Raw genomic sequence first — 22,133 nt, 5'->3', positions numbered from 1 at the left:
GATAAGAACAGACAACACCACAGTTATGTGGTACATAAACAAGCAGGGAGGAACACACTCTTATCCCCTATGCAGACTGGCCATGTCACTTTGGAACATGGCCATGGACTTACAAATGGAACTACAAGCACAGTACTTGCCAGGCAAGGAAAACACGCTGGCAGACAACCTAAGCAGGAATATAACAGATCCACACGAATGGAAGTTGTATCCAAAAGTTTTTACAGAAATAATCCAAGAATGGGGAAGGCCAGACACAGATCTCTTTGCCTCCCACAAAAATCATCAATTGGCAAAATTCTGCTCAAGGATCTTCCATCCAAAGGCCTGGAGAGTGGACGCTCTCTCTCTCAGTTGGACATCAATGACAGTTTATGCCTTCCCACCTCTTCCTCTGCTGCCCAACGTCCTATTGAAGACCAGAGCAGACAGACCACAGATGATCCACATTGCTCCGGACTGGCCAAGGCAACACTGGTACCCACTCCTGAGGAGCCTGATGCATTCCCCACCATGGACCCTGCCTCTAATGCCTCTTCTTCTGACTCGGCACAGCTTCAAAACTCTTCACAGTCAGCTGAAAACACTCAATCTAGCCGCATGGAAGATTCCTTAGCATCGCAGCAGGCCCTGCTCTCCAAGGAGGTGCAGGATGTCATTTTGGAGGCCAGAAGGCCATCAACTAGAAAAGCTTACTCTGCAAAATGGAAACGTTTTTGTGTTTGGAATGAGAAAAAGGGCCAGTGCCCTGGAAAACTGAATTTACCTCAAATACTACAATATTTGGCTGAACTGCTAAGCAGTGGACTTTCGTTCTCCATCAAAATCCATGCCTCAGCCATTTCTGCAGAATACAACACTGATCCACCTTTATTCTCTCACCCTCTATTAAGACAGTTCCTCAGAGGGGCTAAGAATTTAAGACCTCCAAGGAAACAACCAATACCTGCTTGGGATCTTCTGGAAAAACTGACTTTGCCTCCTTTTGAACCAGCTGCCTCATCAGATTTACAATATTTGTTCTGGAAAACCGCTTTCCTTCTGGCTATCACTATCAGAACTACAGGCTCTTATGGCTTTCCAGCCTTTTATCATCTTCCATCAGGACAGAGTTTCGTTACGTACCAACCCGTCCTTTATGCCTAAAGTGGTATCCAGGGTAGCTTTAAATCAGGCCATACATTTACCTACTTTTTATCCTAATCCTCAAAACAAAGGGGAGAGATTACTGCCTTCCTTGGACATCCACAGACAACTGCGTTATTATTTGGACAGAACAAAACCTTTCAGAAAATCAAAACAGCTTTTTGTGGCCTATGTGGTAGGAGCTCAAGGAAAGTCAATATCCAAACAATCTCAAAATGGATAGCCCACTGCATACGCTTTTGCTATTCCTTTCATGGCAAAACTGTACCTACAGGCATTAGAACTCATTCTACCAGGGCCACAGCCACCTCTGCAGCCTTCCTCAGAGGTGTTCCTACCAAGGATATTTTAGAAGCAGCCACTTGGAGTTCTGTGCATACCTTCTCTAAGCACTACAACCTACCATTATACTCCAAATCTAGAGCAGGCTTTGCCACTGCAGTCTTGCAGGGCATTTTGGCTCCTCCTAGCTCCACCTAGTGCCTACCACCCCTTTCTTAGCTTTGGGATTCTACCCATCTGTTATGACTACAGCTGTATGCACGATGAACATAGTACAGTTTTGTACCTACCATAAATGTAGATGTTCGAGTGCTAATTCAGCTACAGTCCAGGTTTCCCTCCCTCCTTCCCCTCTAGGGGTCTTCTTTTATGGTGTATTTGCTTGCAACTACTGGTCTTTGATTATATTGCATTGCATTATTACATAATTTTATGTATTGCCTTCTTTCTGGGGGCACCTGACATCTGGGGCAAGAAAAACTGAAGAAAATGGCGTCGGCTGGTTCTTTTATACCCCTGTCGCACTGACGTCAGGGAAGAAGTGACGACAACTGACGCTGGACCTAGACTTTGGAATTCGGCCGACCGAGGACCCGCCTGACGGCAGGAGAACCCATCTGTTATGACTGCAGCTGTATTAGCACTCTAACATCTACATTTATGGTAGGTACAAAACTGTACTTTATTCCTTCCCAGGTGGGTAAGGGTTTTATACAAGGATATCCTTAGTGCCAAAGAAAGAAAGTGGTTGGGGACTAGTTGTGGATCTTTCTTCTCTAAACTTGTTAGTGATAGTGCCCAAATTTAAAATGGTGTCACTTCGCAACCTGTTACCACTTCTTTCTCTTTCATGTTTCTTGGTAACACTAGACTTAAAAGATGCTTATCACTTCCTTATTCATCCAGACTTCAGACTTTAATACTTTTTTTGTGTCTGAATCACATTATCGGTTTTCTGCCTTACCCTTTGGACTGTCTACTGCACCAAAAGTGTTCACAAAGTGTCTTGCTTCTGTTATAGCTTATGCAGACTACACTTTGTCCACATTTTCCATATTTAAGTGACTTGCTTATCTTTGCATTGTCTTTTTCAAAGTGTCAGGAATCTCTCTCTCGGGTGAGAGATCTCTTACACAAGGTGGTATTACAGGAAAACATTCAAAGGTTTTTCTTAACTGTTTCACACAGGATTGTGTTCTTGGGATGTCAACTAGACACCTCAGTTCAAAGAGCTTTTCATCCACAGGGGAAAAAAATAGAGATGTATTGTTAAGAGAAAAAATTTTAAAAACATACTGTTATTTGTCTTTTTCCTGTTCTTGCAAAGTGAACATGTTATTTGTTGGGATATGACTATCAAAGATGGGCCTCGTCTGTGAACAAAATGCAGCATTGCTTATGAACCTGAATGATATTTGTTTTCTGCATCTCAGAATAAAGAGATTTGGTTATAGCTCAGTGAAGCCTGGGATAAGGATGCACGGCCGAGTAAGAGTTAATTTACTGGGGTAGGCTGTGTGTCCTGGAAAATTTGAGCTACCATTGTTGAATTGAACATTTTGTACTTCTTGAACTTTCTGTACTAGCTATGGGTTTGAGGTAATTTGTGATAAAACATGTTTTTCCTATATGTTTTTCATAGCCAACTGTCAATGGTCAGAAATGTAACAAAAAGTTGTTTTGCTTGCAGTATAAAAGTTGATGTCAGTAAACAAGTTGATCAGATCAGTCCAGACCGGACATCTTGGCTAACATGCTGTATAATCTGGTTAGCTGCTAATAAAGGAAAATTCATCGCCTGAGGCAGATGTGACTCTCTTGAATTTTTTCTTCTGACATTTTGGTCCTTCGGACTGGAAACCTTTACGAAGATACGGATCAGACAGACAGAGAGAGACTGAAAAACCTGTGCAGGTGAGGGTTTCTCATCTTAAGATTCCCTCGACTGAAAGCCCTCCGACTGATTTGTCATTGAAAAGAGGCCGGCCGCTCTCTGATCCCTATCTGAGGGACGGTTTCTGAACGAAAAGGGGAAACTGAGTCTCATCTGGTTCAGGTAGGATGAAAAATAAATTTCATTTAATTTAATCTTGTCGACAAGGTTTTATTTTTAGTTAAGGATGGGTAGGATTACTTGTTAAGATTATTTTGTTAGGGTCACCCATTAAGATAGTCCCATTTTATAATGAGCCCTGTAAAATAATTTTGATACAGTCCTAAATACCTGAGGAAAAAAAAAAAAAAAGTGAAGGTAAAATAAGAAATCTAGGGGGAAACATGGGTTCGAGTTGCTGCAAGTGTGAGAATGATGCCTGTTTAAATGTTGATGCTAAGTATATGAAAGGTTTAAACAAAAATAATGTTAAATTTTTGAAAGTGGAAGTCGAGATATGATTTTGATGGTACACTGAATAAGAATGCCTGTGCAAAATTGGTTAGAGATTTGAAAAGAGATGCGGGAACTAGAACTAAAAAACAAAGACAATTGGGATTTCCCCAAGCACAAAAATGGTTAGAAGAGGCAAATAAACGAGCTATAAAAGAAAAACAGTGCCAGGAAAAAGAAAAAAATAAATCAAAAGGGGTCACTGGTGCCAAGTGGAAAAGTAGCTTTATTTTTAGATAAGGAGGATGAGCATACAGTTTGTGCGGTACAAAGGCAGGCAACTGCCCCACCGTATGGGGAAATTGCTGCTGCTGTACCGGTGGAACCTCCTCAATATCAGTCTGAATAGGTGGGATCTGTACAGCAGGGTGGGTTATTGGCTGCTCAAGGAAACGTTGTGACCCCTCCAATTTACCCGCAAATTCCCGTAGTACCCAAGGTTGCTTTGCAACAGGTAGACCAACCTATGTAGTTAAGGTCGGGACCAGCAGGGCAAGGACGTTGGGCCATTAAACTTTCTGACCACTCAGAAGCCCTTCCCTTAATACAAGTTGCAAACCCAGAAGCAGGGGATGTTGGACAAGAGCCAACTATTTTAGTTTGTCATCCCTGGGCTAGAGAAGATATAAAATGAGCTACGGATGGTATTCCTCATCCCAAGGTTAATTTTCAAAAGTTTTCTGAGGACATAGTTGGTATGCGTTTAAGTTATCATCTAAATGGTTTAGAAGTAGAACAAGTAGTGCGACAAATCCTGGGTCCAGATTGGACATGTAAGGCAGATGACGGCACTACATTAAAGCATAATTCTGGGGTGTTAGACACGCGAGTCACTGATCTGTTGAAGAGAATTTCTGATAAGTGGCGTCCAAGAGCAGATTGGACAGTAATAAATCCGTGCATCCAAAATGATGAATCTGTATATCACTATATTGTAAGATTGACAGAAGTGTTCAGTAACCATTGTGGAATGATGATTCCGCAGGATCAGACTACTGATAGTCCGTACGAACAGCAATTGAAAAACGCTTTTCTTAAAGGTTGTAAGGCTCCGATAAATAGTTTTATAACTAAGCATATGGTTGATCACAGAACATATAGACTGCAACCTTTGTTTGAATATGCACGGCATGCTGAGCGACATTTCAATTTGAAAAAGAAAGTACAAGTGTTAGCAGTAGGGGATGATGGTGGTATATTTTTGGTACAGGACCAAAGGGGGCAAGGGCGCTGTGGTGGCATACAAAGATGTGGGGGCCCGAAATGGGACACGTATAAACAGGGTGGGCATTCAGAGGAACATGAGGGGAGGTTAAAACGTGGAGAATGTTTTAAATGCAGTCGACGTGGGCACTTTGCTGCCGACTGCGAAGAGTGGCAACATCCCCCACAGCTTACGAACAAGGGCTCCGCATGACTATATGATAGTAAAGGAAGGTGCCAAATTCATTATTGTGATTATTGTAGAGAAGAAGAAAGCGAGAATGATTGTGATGATGATGAGGCAGACACTCTCTGCGATGAATGTCAGGACACCCAGGAAATTAAGGAAGGGCGGGATTGTGACTGTGAAGTCATAAACCTGGCACATTTGGGTATTGCTATGCATCTGGATCAGAAACCCATGATAGAGTTTTTGGTTGAGGGACAGAAAGTGGAGCTTTTATGTGATTCATGTGCATCGCGTACACTTTTGGGTCCAGCAGTTCTACCCCCGAACTGTGAAACAGATGAGTTTGTCCTTGTGAAAGCGGCAAACGGGAAACTTTATAAGGAACCACTGTCTCATCCTCTATTGTTCACAGATCCGCAAACAAACCAAACTGTTAGGTGTAGGGTAATTATATCGAAAGTTTGTCCAGTTAATTTGCTGGGAAGAGATTTGATGCATTTGTTTGGAATAGCGGCAATTCCCACACCTAAATGCATTGAGGCGAAAAGGTTAGCGGATGGCTTGGTGGTACAAGGAGTACAAGACTTGTTTTACTGGTATAGCCAGGACTTGATTTCAAACAGGCTGGGGAGGGTTGATACAGATTTGATCAACCTAGCTTTAAGTAAATCTAGGAGCGGGTCACATCAGGTTCGCGCACTTGCATTGTACTGTGTACTACAGACAGGCCCCTGGTCCGGATAAAGAATTTGAAAAAGAATTCTTTAGGCACAAATGTGCAAGGATAATTTTGAATGATATGTTTTGGGATAAGCAAGGTAATACAGTAGTGACCTGTACTTTGACCAAGGAAATTAGTTCTTTATATCGCTCCGGTTATAGCCCACATATTTCTATTACTAAAGCGGTGGGGACACATTGGGTAGATTTGGCGAAAAAGGTAACAAAGTCAGTTGAAGGATCAACATATCCAGGTACAAAGATTAAACTGGGTGACTTGGGCACAACCAAGTGTGCACCTCAGGGATGACAAAACAGAAATGGCATGACAAATCCTCCTAACTCAAGAGGAGGATAGTGCGTGAAGTGCCTTACCTGTAGATTTATGATCAAAAGGTAAAGGGGATGTAGGACTGATGAAAACAGCAAGTGAAGTTTGTATAACTCCAAAGTCAGGTTTTAGACCTCATAAGCACCAATACCCGCTAAGTAAACAAGCAGAGGATGGAATTAAACCAGTCATTGAGCAGCTAAAACAGGTAGGAATTCTTGTTGAATGCCCAGATTCGCCCTGCAATACTCCGTTGATTCCTGTAAAGAAACCGGATGGGTCATGGAGGTTGGTTCAGGATTTACAAGCAGTTAATTCGGCTGTGATCCCAAGAGCACTGGTGGTCCCTGGCTCCTATACATTACTTAATGATTTATTACCTCAGCACAGATATTTTTCTGTCATAGATATAAGCAATGCCTTTTTCTCCATACCACTACATAAGGAGAGTAGATTTTGGTTTGCATTCACTTATCAAGGTAAAAGGTACACCTACACCAGATTGTCACAGGGCTATTGTGAGAGTCCGACAATATTCGCACAAGAAATGGCTGCGAATTTAGCTCAGTTTGTTCCCCCAGAGGGAAGCCAGGTTCTGTTGTATGTAGATGATATTTTGTTGGCCTCACCCATGCAGGAAAGTTGTTAAAAGGATACCCTTGCCTTTCTTAGTTTTTTAGCTGAGCAAGGACATAAAGTAAATAAAGAAAAGTTACAATTGTGGAAAGCACAAGTAAAGTACTTGGGTTATTTAATTTCGCAGGCAGGTAGACAGTTGGAGAACAAAAGAAAACAAGCAATTCTTGAGGCACCTATGCCTACAACTAAGCGGGAGATGTCTTTTTTAGGTGTGACTAATTAATTTTTGTAGAAGTTGGATCCCTAACTATGCTGAGGAAGTAGGGCCATTGACCGCACTGATCTATGATACTCCCATGGCGGCTAAGAATAATATACAGTGGACAAATAAGGCAATACAGGCATTTATTAGAATTAAGCAATTGATAGCAGGATCCTCTGTTTTGGGTTTTCCGAACTATTCTAAGCCGTTTGTACAAATGGTTGATTGTAAGGGAGGATATATGACTTCGGTTCTGGTACAAGTACATGGGGTTAAACAGAGACTGATAGCTTTCTACTCCTCCAGATTAGATCCTGTTGCAAGGGCATTGCCGCATTGTGTTCCAGCTGTGGTGGCGGCCGCCATGGCAGTACAAGCCTCAGCATCATTAGTTTTGTTTCACCCATTACAATTGCGGGTTCCACATTCAGTAGCTACTATACTTTTGCAAGATAAGATAACTTTTTACCTCCTAGTCGACATTTGTCGTGTATGACAGTGCTGCTGACACAGCCTCATATGACCATAGAAAGATGTACTACTCTTCATCCGGTGACACTTTTGCCGACTCCAGAAGAAAGTGCTCCACACATTTGTTTAGAGAGCATTCATGACAAAGTACTTCCCCGACCAGATTTAACGGATATTCCGTTGATAGATTCTGATCTCGTTTTGTTTGTAGACTGATCAGCAAAGAAAGACTGTAGGAAAAACACTAGTAGGGTATGCTGTCACCACAGAAACTGAAGTTTTGGAGGCAAAAGGATAGTCAAACATTTATTCTGCACAGGCAGCTGAGTTGGTGGCTTTGACTCGAGCTTGTACCTTAGGGGAGGGTAAAAAAGTGACAATTTATACAGATAGTCAATATGCTTTCTCCACTGTACATGTTTTTGCTCAACTATGGAAGAATAGGGGAATGGTTACTGCGACAGGCAAACCAATAAATCACAGAGATTTAATTTTACAGTTGTTAGATGCAGTGCAACTACCACTTCAGATAGCGATATGTAAATGTTCCGCACATACCAACAGAAAAGATCCTGTCTCCAGGGGAAATGCACTTGCTGATATGGCTGCAAAAAAGGCAGCTCAAGAAAATGATTTGCTTTTACATGATAATGATTTGGAGCCCGGACACCTCTTGGACTTACACTAAAAGTAATGCAAACATTGACGACACAGAAGGAAAAATGTCATTGGGTAAAATATGGTATCACTCAACAGAGTGGGTTGTATAGGGCATCAGACGGCAAATGGTATTACCCAAAAAAACTTTTTAGGTATGCAGCATTGGTTAGCCATGGACCTGCCCATGTAGGAGTACAGACGATGATTCAAATAGTGTCTAAGGTGTTTTGGTGTAAAGGGGTTTTCAACTTATGCAAAGCAATTCTGTTTATCTTGTTTATTATGTGCAAAGTATCATGCTCAGGGGGGAGTTAAAAGTCCCAGCAGGTATTCCCTACCCCTTCATATCCATTCCACACACTCTGTATGGACTTTATTGAATTGACACCCTCCGAGGAAAAAAGGTTCTGTTCGGTCATTATTGATGCTTTTTCTAAATAGGTATAAGCTTTTCCAGTGAAACATCCAAATGCACAAACGGTAGCAAAGCTTTTGACTACAGAAATAATTCCCCGATTTGGCCTACCAAAACGCATTTACAGTGATAATGGGTCTCATTTTGTTAACCAGATTGTTCAGAAATTGGGTCAAGTGTTTCAAATTTATCTCAAAAATCATTGTGCTTACCATCCCCAATTAGCTGGACTGGTGGAAAGACACAATGGTGTCTTGAAGAGTAAGCTCCGCAAACTAATGGCAGAAACACATAGGTTATGGACTGCATGCCTTCCGTTGGCACTCCTGTACATGCAAATCTCACCTTCCTGCAAAGGACTTGCACCATTTGAACTTTTGTTTGGGAGACCATATTACATCCCGCAGTGGCAAGGATTGTTGCCAGCGGAACGTGAGGGGGGTGAGGATCTAGCGGATTATATGAAGAAGCTGCTAAATGTCAAATCTCTTGTAACCAATGACTCCTTTGCAGATTCCAGAAATGAAACCTTGTTAAGCGTGGCACTCGGGAACTGGGTGTGGATCCGAATTGTGAAGAGAAAGAATTGGTCATCCCCCAGGTGGGAAGGCCCATACCAAGTACTTATCTTGACAAATACGGCTGTAAAGATCTCTGAGAGGACTTTGTGGATTCATATCACTCATTGTAAAAAACTCAAGGCTCTTCCTTCTTCCATTGATATTGGTCAAACTCCACCAGACCTCTGAGCGCAAAGTCTGGCTACAAAGGAGGATTAGCCCAATAGGGGTTAGTTTGTCTCAAACCCAGTGAAGAAACCAACGGCGTGAGGTAGTCCTTGGGGAGGATGGCCATGTCCAACTGGTACTTGAACTGTCACATGATGATGATTTTGGTGGCGAAACTAAATATGTCCATATGAGAAGGAACAGTTGTAAGAGAAAAAGGTATGGTGGTGCTGCAAGCACAAACAGGTGTTACTACTGTGTTTAAGGTGAAACTTTGTGAAGGAATTTTGGACTGTTCTAAATGGAACAGTAATAATTTCTTGACTCGTGCAAAATACTTGTGCAATAGAGACTGTACGTCCTGGTCAAGTGTTTGGTGGTCAACAGATGTGAATGGATGGGAAACAAGTGGTGCAGCAATACCAGAGAAAGATAAAAGCAGGCAACAAAGAATAAAAATTGCGCATTTCCAAGGTACCGGAGTAGTTACTATAACCATTGTGTCACCACAAGAAAGTGATTCAGGAGTTTATGGAATCGGAGTGTCTCTTCCAAATAGAACTGATCCTTTGGGGACTCTTCAATTTAAAGTACAAAGCCTTAAGAATGCTACAAATAAAGCAGATTTTGCCCTCTCAAAAGAAGAACAATTGTTACTCGAGACTGGATTCGTACACCATAATGAATGGTTATCTTGGGTTAGATATAGTACCCGAGAAGCACATCGTGAGAACTGTATTTCTTGTGCTGAAGGTAAACAGCAATTCATGCAAGATGAAGGTAATCTAACGTGTCTGTTGAAATTATTCTTCAACAAAACTGAAGATAAATGCAAAGATGAAACTCACCGTTTTCCGGTCATAAGTAAAGTTGAGAAACCGCCTGCAGCGATTTCCTATCCAGGTTCATATATGTGCATTTCCAGAGATGGCACAGGGAAAAATTATGGCAATATGGGACAGAACTATTGCAATGTTACTGTGAATGGCAATGGGAATCCATTTCTGGAGAACCAAACTCATAGTTTAGCAGACGTATGGTGGTTATGTGGAGACGACAAACTCAGATCAAGGCTTATGATTCCCTGGAAGGGAACTTGTGCACTTTGTAAAGTTAATTCTGCCATTCTACATTTTCCCAGTTTCAGCAAGCAATTTCGTAAGAGAACTTGAAATAAAGCTGAAGTGGTTGAGTAGGAGAAAGAGGCACCGAAGCAATCTTTCTATAACGGTGTCTACATCGATAGCATTGGCGTACCAAGAGGCGTACCTGATGAATACAAAGCAATAAACCAAATAGCAGCTGGTTTTACATCAATCTTTGTTTGGATTCAACCTAATAAGAATGTGGACTGGATCAACTACATTTACTATAACCAGCAGCGTTTTGTGAACTATACCAAAGATGAATTGAAAGGAATTGCTGAACAACTGGAGGCCACTTCGCAGGTGGCATGGCCAGAATCGAATTGCGTTGGATATGCTCCTGGCCAAAGAAGGAGGAGTTTGCAAGATGTTTGGGACTTTCTGTTGTACATATATTCCAAACAACACTGCGCCTGATGGAAGTATCACTCGAGCTTTGAAAGGTTTGGAGATGTTATCCGAAGAATTGGCAGAGAACTCTGGGGTAAATTAATCCCTTTACAGATTTTCTACAAGCGTGGTTTGGAAAATGGAGTCATCTCATCAGCAGTTTCCTGGTGTCCGTTGGAGTCGCTGTGGCTATCGTGGTGGTATGTGGTTGTTGTTGTATACCCTGTATCAGAGGTCTTCTACAAAGACTGGTTGATACTGCTGTTACGAAGACGATGTACCAGCAATTGCAACAGACTGGTGAAAGTGAATACATTGAAATGTGACTCTCTGCAAATGTTTTTGAAGTTTAAAAATTTGTCTTGCCAATGAAGTAATGTATGCAAAGAAAAACTTAGTTTTTACCATATATTGCTGAAATAAAAGACAAATAAAAGTGTTTTCAGGGGGGGAAATGTTAAGAGAAAATTTTTAAAAGCATACTGTTATTTGTCTTTTTCCTGTTCTTGCAAAGTGGGATATGCCTATCAAAGATGGGCCTCATCTGTGAACAAAATGCAGCATTGCTTATGAACCTGAATGATATTTGTTTTCTGCATTTCAGAATAAAGAGATTTGGTTATAGCTCAGTGAAGCCTGGGATAAGGACGCACGGCCGAGTAAGAGTTAATTTACTGGGGCAGGCTGTGTGTCCTGGAACATTTGAGCTGCCGTTGTTGAATTGAACATTTTGTACTTCTTGAATATTCTGTACTAGCTATGGGTTTGAGGTAATTTGTGATAAACGTGTTTTTCTTGTATGTTTTTCATAGCCAACTGTCAATGGTCAGAAATGTAACAAAAAGTTGTTTTGCTTGCAGTATAAAAGTTGATGTCAGTAAACAAGTTGATCAGATCAGAGGAGATCAGATCAGTCCAGACCGGACATCTTGGCCAACATGCTGTGTAATCTGGTTAGCTGCTAATAAAGGAAAATTCATCGCCTGAGGCAGATGTGACTCATTTGAATTTTTTCTTCTGACATGTATCTAGATCTATTTCTAAGATTTTCCACTCAAACTTGGTTACTGCAAAGGAATACCTGGAATACCTCAGGAATTTGGGTCTCATTGCTTCTATGATTCTCATAATACCCCTGGCAAGACTCCACTTGAGAAAGATACAGTGGTATCTGATGTCTGTCTGGTCTCAGCATCAGCACCCTTTGCCATTTCAAATTCCAGTACTGGAGTTTCAGTAAAGAAATCATTCATTGGAGACAACCGATATCCATAAATTCAGGTCTCACTTTCTCCCTTCCTGTTCCAAATTTATCTATCACCACAGATGCCTTGAACATTTTGCTAGGGGACCAGTTTCAAGAGGGATAAAATTGCAGGGTGTGTGAGACACCTAGGACAGATGCAAGTACATAAATATCAGAGAGATGCTTGCCCTGATCAAGGCATGCAATTCACAGAATTGCTTCACCCCCCCCAAACCCCCGATGTGGGGGGCTGCCCCCCCCACACCCCTACTTAAATATACCAACTCAGAGACCGCACTACAGTGCCGAAAATGGCAAAGTACTCAAGCGGCCAAGCAAATTCTTTCCCAGGGAAGCTTACATCCCTCTTCGATATTTTGCAGTTTCGGTTTTGTCAGTCCGACCAAGACGCATTCGAAAACATGCATCTTCGGTCTGCTGATAGAACCCGATTTTTTTTGATGTACCCTGACATCAGTGCAGTTCCTATTATATAATCAGAGATGCAATTCTTCAAATGCATCTTGACTGAACTTGAAAGCATGAAACAGCAAAATAGTGAAACGGCATATAAGAGATTTCTTTACCTGGGAAAGAAATCGCTTGGCCTCCTCTGTTACTTTGCCATTTTCGTCACTGCAGTGCAATCCCTGAGTTGGTATTTTTAATTAGGGGTGGTGTGGGGGGCACAGTTTTTTGAAGTTTTTATTTTTATTTATTTTTTTGTGGAACAGCCCCCCCCCCCCCCTGGGGAAAAAACTTTATTCTGAGTGTTCAGGATTGTAAGCTTTCACTTGCATGGGGTCGATAAATCAGCATACGCTTTAAGCATTCGCTGACTTAATATAGACCCCCATCAATCAATTTCAGTTGACTGCCTGGATGATGGTTCCTTTTGAGGCACCTGTCTGCTGAGGATGTGCAGCAGGTGCTAATGGGGTCAAGAAGGCCTTATAGTAGAAAATCCATATAGTAACAAATGGAATGGGCTTTGTAGTTGGTGCCAACACCAGTTCAGAACTAGTATTTGTGTGAGTTATTATCCTGTGGCCTTTTTAGTCTGCTATTAAGGTTCTGTTATCGGCCATTTCAGTATGCCGTCCATTGATTCTCCTCCTTCAGTGCAATCTCATTTCAAAATGTTTTTCAAATGGGTTTTACAAGAGGCTTCCAAGTTAAGTGGTGGTTCCTACTTGGAATCTTAATTTAATGTTAGAGAAGCTAACACTTGCTCCATTTGAACCGGCTAACCTGGCTGACTGGAGGTTCTTAAAGGGTCATGGGTTGTTACTAAGCTAACCACCACTAAGGCCTTTGTAAGCCTAGTTATGCATACCAATTCAGTTTATCCCCGAGTACTTTGGGCATCTATGGGGGGTATGTTAATAAGGAGTTAGCTAAGGGATTTGTGGGGATTGGCAATGTTAATTGGAGAACATTTTACGTACTGACAGCCTCGATCAGAGAGATGGGAGCCAGACTGGGGCTGAATTTGTAATTTCTCATCCAGTGGTAAAGGTTTTATTTGAGTAGGGTCAGTGATGAACTCTGTTTCATATGGGTGGGGAGCCTATTCCGTAACACTGGGATCCTTTGAGTCACATATCTGTCCCACCAGCTTGTTCTGTTTGTCACTAGTGTAGTTAAAATCCTTGGATCTAGTGTTTCTAGTGCTATTTGTTTTGCAGATGTGCAAAAGATCTGTCAAGGCTGGATCTGAGGATGCCTTATAAGCCAAAAGTCAAACAAACAAGAGTCCAACTAATAACCACATTAGAAATATGGAAGAAACAGCAAATGTCCAGATAAAACTCCATAGATTTATTACGGGCAGTTAAGTGCTTTCATCCTATCCGGTGTTCTCAGTGCAGACAACTATGGTTCCAACAGCTCTGTCGCATCCCTTAACGGGTACCATCAATACAGGTTCAGTCCCCTTCGGCACCATTGGTACAGTCACCTTTGGCTCCAACTATGACTCTTCTGTACTCCACGGTGCAGACATTTTTGGCACCAACATGTGCTTCAGTGCAGTCCTTCTCTGCACCATCCTTATTGCTGGTGCAGACACTTTCCACTATGGCACCGTACCCTTCGGGGCAGACCTTTACCTTTATAGTGCAGACATCTTCAACTACTATGGCGCTGACATCCTCTGCGCAGATTTTTCCACACCATTTTCTTCGGTACAGACTTCCTTGGCTCCGGGCTCTGCATCTATTGAATTTACAAGGACCATATATTCCCCTTCACTGGATCCTTTTGCTAGCAGTCAGTATAGTCCTTTCCTAGAAAGGCCAGAATTGCCATCAGCTTTCTCCATGAAATCGACCAAGAGGGTCTCTTAACAGGATGTGTTGCAGCTTGTTGACCAGTTGCTTGTAGCCAGAGGTCTCTCCATGAGGGCCACCCAGGAATACAGGTATCTGGGGACTCTGTCCCATCAGTAAGGAATGGCTGAAGATTAACAACCATCAGATAAAGAAGTTATGTCTTACCATAATGTTCCATCTGTGTTATTGATCTTCGTTCATTCATTACTTCCCACTCTCCATTTCCCATCCGGAGATTCTTGGTTGATCTCATGTACTCCTTTCTGGTAGGTCTGTTATGATCAGAGGTAGCCTCTACTTTTATCTGTCAACTTGCAAACTCGATCTGAGGTAACGGGGAGTAGAGCATTTTGGGTAGGACGTTGGCTTGAGATGTTTTTGGCTGACACGAGCTTGATATTGGCCGGCTCTGTTCCGAGGACGGAACCAATAACCCATCAGTAATGAATGAATGAAGATCAACAACACAGATGGAACGTTATGGAAGACATGACTTTTTTTTTTTTTTTTTTTTTTGCACCAAACGTACGTTTTGGAATTGTGGCCAAAAAGTTCAACCTTGGTCTCATCAGACCATAACACATTTTCCCACATGCTTTTGGGAGACTTGATGTATTGTTTTGCAAATGTTAGCTGGGCCTTTGTTTTTCTGTGTAAGAAAAGGCTTCAATTTTGCAACCCTACTCCATAGCTCAGACATATGAAGAATATGGGAGATTGTTGTCACATGTAGTACACAACCAGTACTTGCCAGAAATTCCTGCAGCTCCTTCAATGTAGATGTAGGTTTCTTGTTAGCCTCCCTGACCAGTTTTCATCTTGTCTTTTCATCAGTTTTGGAAGGATGTACAGTTCTTTGCAACATCACTGTTGTCCCATATTTTTTCCACTTTTTGATGACTGTCTGTCTTCACTGTATTCCATGGTATATCCAATGCTGTGGAAGTTTTTTTTTTGTACCCTTCTCCTGACTTATACTTTTCAACAATGAAATCCGTTTGATTTGTAAGCTCTCTGTGAACCATGGCTTTTGCTGTAACAGGCAACCGAGTAAATGTCAGGAAGATCCTACTAGGATAGCTGAACTTTTATTTCTCTTTAATTGGTGGCAGGCGTGTACCCAAGAAGACTGAATGCTGTAATTAAACCAAAAGGTGCTTCAACAAAGTATTAGTTTAAGGGTGTGCACACTTATGCAACCAGCTTATTGTACAATCTGCACACTTATGCAACCAGCTTATTGTACAATCAAAAGGTGCTTCAACAAAGTATTAGTTTGTGTGCACGCTTATGCAACCAGCTTATTGTACATTTTTTGTTTTTTTATATTTCCCCCCCAACAGATTTGTTTTTCATTTGAATTGTACAGCTTATAAGTTGCATTAAAGGTGGGAAATGTTTTGAAATGATTTACTGTGGTCTCATTTTTTTAAATAAAAAAAAAACTGGCATTTTAACAGGGATGTGTAAACTTTTTATATCCATTGTATGTGCAAATGGCCTGAATGTGTTAGAGGTGTGTGTGTGTGTGTGTGTGTGTGTGTGTGTGTGTGTGTGTGTGTGTGTGTGTGTGTGTGTGTGTGTGTGTGTGTGTGTGTGTGTGTGTGTGTGTGCGCGTGTGCGTGCATAACCATGTATAGATATGTGTGCACACACACTGAAGGACTAAAATGCTGTCTTATCTGTTTTAACCTGACACAAACATAACAATGTTCCTGTACTGAGTCATGAATACTATGTGCTTTTGAACTCTTCTAAGAATTAAACCGTGGCCTTGGTCTCATTTCAGTTCAGTGGTGGCTTCCTGGGTTTGCCTTGGTCTGTATTGTCTTTATACCTCGGTTAAAACATCCTGTTTCTTTGTTACTACCACTTGCTGATGAGATCAGAGTGCTGCATACTACGTGCCATCTTTTGCAGTAACGATGCATTCTTCACCTAATTAGAACAGTAAATTTCAGAACTTTTCGTAAATTACATCCTCTCTATCATAACCAAGAGTGCTCCAAAAGGTTATGCACGTCTACTGAAACTTAACCCATTGGTGGACCTCCGTCTTTTCTTCATCAAACTACAAAGAGAACTAAGCCACAGACCTCTCAAAACTTTTTTTTCATAGTGCTTTTGTTTTTCAGCACAAATTCAACAGTATATTGCATCCGTGTTGTGCTGACTCATGTTTGGGGTTTTTCTTGTTTAGAGTTAATGAGGTTTTTGATTTAGTTAAATGTCATCTTGTCTGTAAATGTAATTTCACTGTGTCATCTGGTTTGTATATATTCAAAGCAAGGTGTCTCTAGCAAAAAAAGGTCCTAACATACCTTAAAAAAGTTGAAAACTAGTAATTATTTAGTGAAGGCTTGCATAGTTTAACTAGATTTGCAGATATATTGCACTGATGTAGTTTTTGTTGTGCTGCTGATAACACTTGTGAAACTGGTTAACTATGTATTGTGTAAAATAGCTTTTCATGACGTGGATGGTTTTGGAAGAAATTACAGTTCTTCTATTTTACCGAGGACTGAAAGGCTATGACTGAATACTGCTACCTGTATTGTTGGTCTAGGGATAAGAGCCTCACTTAAGAATGTCAGAGGTCTTGCAGTTCAATCCTGGATGAGCTTAGCGTTTTAAAGGTATATTTGGCCAAGCATCCTATAGTCTGTGTGATTGCTCGCTTTGTGTTGTTCCTGTGATGACAGCATATACCAAAGCTGTCAAGCTGAGCAGACCGAAGGTCTTTGATGAAAGGAAAAGATGCTGAATGGGACAAGAATTCCAGAAACAAGGCATCATACCCTAAGTCTGACATCCTATGTAATGGCATGTACCTCGACTGAAGGACAGCCTAGTTATTGGGTTATCAAGATGGCCATATTGCAGTGGACTTGTGACTTGCGAATACATTATAGTAGAGGAGTATGCAAAAATGTGTCCAGAAAATCTAGACCTATGACACTTCCATAGTGTGGACAGCCAGTGTGTCACATGGGTTCTGTGTGTGTAATTGTACCTGGTACCAAAAAGCTTTGCACTGTAATGTGTTCTTATGGTCTGCAACATGTACAGCACATGATGACACTTGGCAGTAGGTTGAGCCCTGATAAAACTATGTTCAGTATATTACAAAAAAGTTGCTGTTCCATTTATCATGAAGTACTTGTCAAACTGTGCCAACAGAGGGAATTCCTTGGGTAGGTTTATTAGCAGAAAAATGTGAAAGTACATCATGTGCAGGGTTAGTAGAGAAGGGGAATGTAAGAATGCTCAGTTTGCATCATGATGGGAAGAATTACGAGTTTCATGTGTGTACAAATCAAAATAAGAATGCTGCTATTGGTGTCATAATGTCAGTGTGACATAGTGTGTTTGACAGTGAAAACATTGTACCGTGGATCTCACAAATGCTGACCTGTATGCCCCCTTTGTCTTGCATTATGGTTTTGTTTACTCAAGGTGACCCTGAGGGTGCACAGACTGATTTACTTGTTCTGTCTATATAAACACATTTTTAATGGAAGGGGCCTTGCAAAGCTGTCACGTTATGCGTGCCAGTCCTTTCGCTATTCCAGAAAGTTGCTAGCTTTGGCTGCAGCAGCTCTGTTAATTTGGTTTATCTGTTAACTGAATAGGTGGACTGGGCCAATGACCTTTTTAGCCACAATATCGGCCAAAAGAATAACAACATAATTGCAGTCATTTTTTAACAATACCGTCAACAGTGATTACAGTACTGATATAAATTTATCAGGACAGCTACACCTCTGCTTTCATTGAGGGTTACAGTTTGCTGTGTAGCAGCATGGCCTTAAAAACATCATCCATTAAACAAATTGCTGGGTTTGTGTATGGTCTGATTTATGGTAGGGAGGCCCCTGATATTCCTTACTTGGCATCCATCTCCACATTCTGGAATTCCTGAGCAGGTTGGACAATACGTTGTAACTGATAACCAGTGTCCCATGTGACATATACATTTCTCTTCTGGGTTCTGCATGGCTACATCCTGTATAATATTGGTGTCTTTCTGTTCCCTGCAGTATTTTTGGTGTTCCTCTGTCCAACACCCATGTCATAGGTGGAGGTTTGCTTCACAAGGTTGAAGAAGATATCAGATTTCTTTAAACTGAAAATGTTGTCTGCATAAAAGGGTGCTGTCTAAGTCTGAGGTTATGATTCCCTCCCACATAAGAGTCAGCTGCTGTCTGTAGGTGAGTGTAGAGCAACCATGTTAACTAGAATGTTTAGGTGTCTTGAGAGGCTTATGACTGAAAAAGTAGAGGGACTTTGGGGCCAGTGACCAGGAAGAGAGTACAGAAGTATCAAAATATCAATCAATGGCATAGGACTGTGGTGGGCAACTGAGTGATTACATGAATCTGTCAGTTCAGTCATCTGCCTTTATTGACAACTTCAGTTGTTAATAACTTGGGGGGGGGGATAATATGAATTCATACATATAAGCTGTAGACATTAGACTCCTTTGCAGTGCAGCTGGCTTACCGTTCGTGACAGCGTGAGCAGCACAGCATTCTGGGAGGATGTCAGAATGGAGTCAGTACTCCTACAAGATGACATGGCTGAGATGGATTGGGAAGATACTGAGGAGGCCAGCTGGTCACCTCCAATGAGAGGTATATGAAGCAGACTGGGAGGAGGCCCTGAACAGATCCAGGGCATTTTGGAGGGATTGTTTCACTTTGCTTGCTTCTAGACAATAAACCATGAACTGGCAATGCTAGTTGGTGATGGGGCAGTATGGTGTACCCTGTTTAGCTTATTATGACCATGACCCTCATGGGACATGTTTTTAGAAAATAGATGGATTGGTAGATTGTTGGGCATGAAAAATAACAAAACATGTAAAATGACTGAAACAACTATTAGGATAGATCCTGCATAATGTATGCTAAACTGTAAAAGTAATGAAAATGGACATCATTGTTTCATCCTAAATTGTTTTCTCTTTCCTGAGTCAGAAGTTTGTTTATTTTATTTAAATATTAATATTTGTTGACCAGGAAATGTTTGCTGGTTATATGCAGAAATAGCCATTTTTAGCAGAGGACCTGAGCAAAGCTGTAGTAGTAGTAAGTATCATCAAGTAATAAGCATTTTAAAAAATTATAGAAGGCAATACATGAAGCGCAACAGTGTGGCAGAAAGCGCCAGCAATACATATCAAGTAGTAAACGTTATAGCATACAGTACATGAAGTATAGCAGTCAGAAGTAAGTGAGGAACTACAAGGTTAGCTGGATACCACAGAGAAGACTAAGAAGGCTATTTAACCAATAAAATATAGCAGAGCATTTATAAGAGGCGATGCCGTTTTAGGTATGTGAGTATCCCACTAAACAATGAGCTGTGTAATACATTAATCAATGAGTTGTTTAATGTTGTTGTTGTGTCTTTCGGCTTTTCCCACTAATTAATCAGTGTGTTATGTAGTACATAAGAGAAAGGTACTGCAGCGTGATAGATATAGATAGAAAAGTAGTTAGCAAAGGACAAAGGATGGAGTCAGACATTGTAAGAGCAGCTACACAAGGACAGGGTGTAGAGAAATTGTAATCTAGTGAGCAGTGAATTGGGGAGATGTTGGCAGAAACACAGTAATGCATAGGTAGTGTCATTAGTTCTTGGGGGTTAGTCTGGTGCATTACAGGGGCATAGCCAGGATTCCCTTTGGAGTTGCCTGAGCTGAAGTTTGAAAGTATTTGATTTGTTGTATGGTGAAGGTTAGTGAGTTCCATAGCAAGATAAATAGGTGAAGTACTGACATTCCCCTGCATAGTTGTTTGCATTTGTAGTCTGGAGGAGTAGCTTCTCATTAGAGCATGGAAGTCGTGCTCTAATGATGGTGCCTTTTACATTAGAATAGTTCAGTACTGTCCTATATCAGTAGACTTGGAGATAAAATAATTGCATTTTTATCTGAAGAATACAGGCCTGAAACAGAACCTCATACCCAACCCCCTGATGTATAGTGCCAATCCATGCAGTGCTATCTTCCTACTTGGAGACTCCTACAGCATAGTTTGAGCAGGGGGAGGCTGTGCAGCTGCAATGGGAGATGAAGGTGTAAGACTGTATAGCACTGTTACTGGCTGGGGCCTTCCTGTTTTAAAACTCTACCACTGTGGGATTTGCATTCTCTGTCAGTCACTACTAGGTCAAATATTTAAATTGTTCGGATCTTCCACAACCTACACAACCTGGGTATTTCTTATTTAAGGTAACTTCTGCTATCCTCTCATGTTTTCTGTTGAGGTCACTCAGATTATTAGGAGAGGGGTTGTTGGCTGCTCCAAGGGACCTCTTACCCTCGCCATCTGGAATGAGCTACCTTTTCAGAATTAGGTGTGCATTGTACAACTCTGCAAGCTCTATGAGGAGGTCCTTGAAATGTCATATTTCTGGAATATTTGTGTCACTTATTTAGAATTTCAACATAAATATTTAACACTTTTTATTTGTTAGTTAATCAGATGGATGAACTTGCCCAGAGATTCTTTTCAGTAACAACCTAGGTGCTGTAGTAGTTAAAATTATTTAAAAGTGTACAGTGAAACAAATAAATCGCTACAGTGACATTATCACAGTAGCCAGTAAGTGATGCATATAAGAGCAAGCAAATAGAAACATAGTACTATAAAAGAGGTTAAGATTTTGCACCCCAGCATAACTATTAATGCATCTAGCAGTCTGGTAATTGGCAAAGAGAGTTATGACTATGAACTGTAGTTTCTCCAGTACATGATTTGATCCCCTTAGCCCTCATTTACCTACTGTGTGACACTGAGTAAGTCACTTGACCTGACATTGTTCCTGGGTTGCACCTGAAAAGAGATTGTGTCCACTGGGTCTACATGGTTAATAAATAGATATTATTATTGTTAGTACTATTATTCTTATTCTGTTCATATAGACTTAGTGATAAATGGTTCTTTATTGAGTTTGAAAGTGTTGCATTATTTTATTCTCTAGGATATGTTTGTAAAAAAAGGTTTACAAAGCAGTCTTTCCCAGTTATGTGGTTTGGCTTAATGGAAACTGTAATAAGTTATGTTGAGTTGTATTGGGCAAGAAAAAGTGTAGTCATGTGTTTTTTGAGTCTATCCACACCAATGTTTAGATTTACCAGTATAATAATTTTGTTACTGTTTCTCAGTCTTAGTGTATCAGAGTACTTTCAAGTATTCTGTGGAAGATGAGTGGGTACTGCAGCTAGCGGCTGCTTACTATGGTTACCAAAGTGTTCCAAAGGAATCGATTCTGTTTGGTTAGTTTTCATTGAAATAATTGCTTGGCAGAGAATATGAAGTTCCTTTAAAGAGCAGCAGTACCCTTCTCCCAGGCATCTTTCCTGGTTGGATATCTAAATAGATCTGGATGGTATTGCACAAGGCAGTGGAGGGACAGATTGTGTTTTTAACCAGGGTTCAGGTACAGTGAGTATATGAGGGTTATTGTCTAATGTCCAGGATTGTGGTTAATCAGTTTTGTTGTGCAGAATGTAAGCATTGATAAGTCCAGTTTTGAGACATTTGTTGTGAAGGAGCTGGGGGGAATGGGGAAAAGCGCCATCATGAAGTATAAGAAAGGAGTGGGAATAACGGGTGATGAGCTGGAAAATTTATGTC

Source organism: Protopterus annectens, chromosome 11.part0, assembly GCF_019279795.1.
Source record: "Protopterus annectens isolate FY-2018-M chromosome 11.part0, PAN1.0, whole genome shotgun sequence".
Taxonomy (NCBI): domain Eukaryota; kingdom Metazoa; phylum Chordata; order Ceratodontiformes; family Protopteridae; genus Protopterus; species Protopterus annectens.
Note: the sequence above shows the minus strand (reverse complement) of the source record.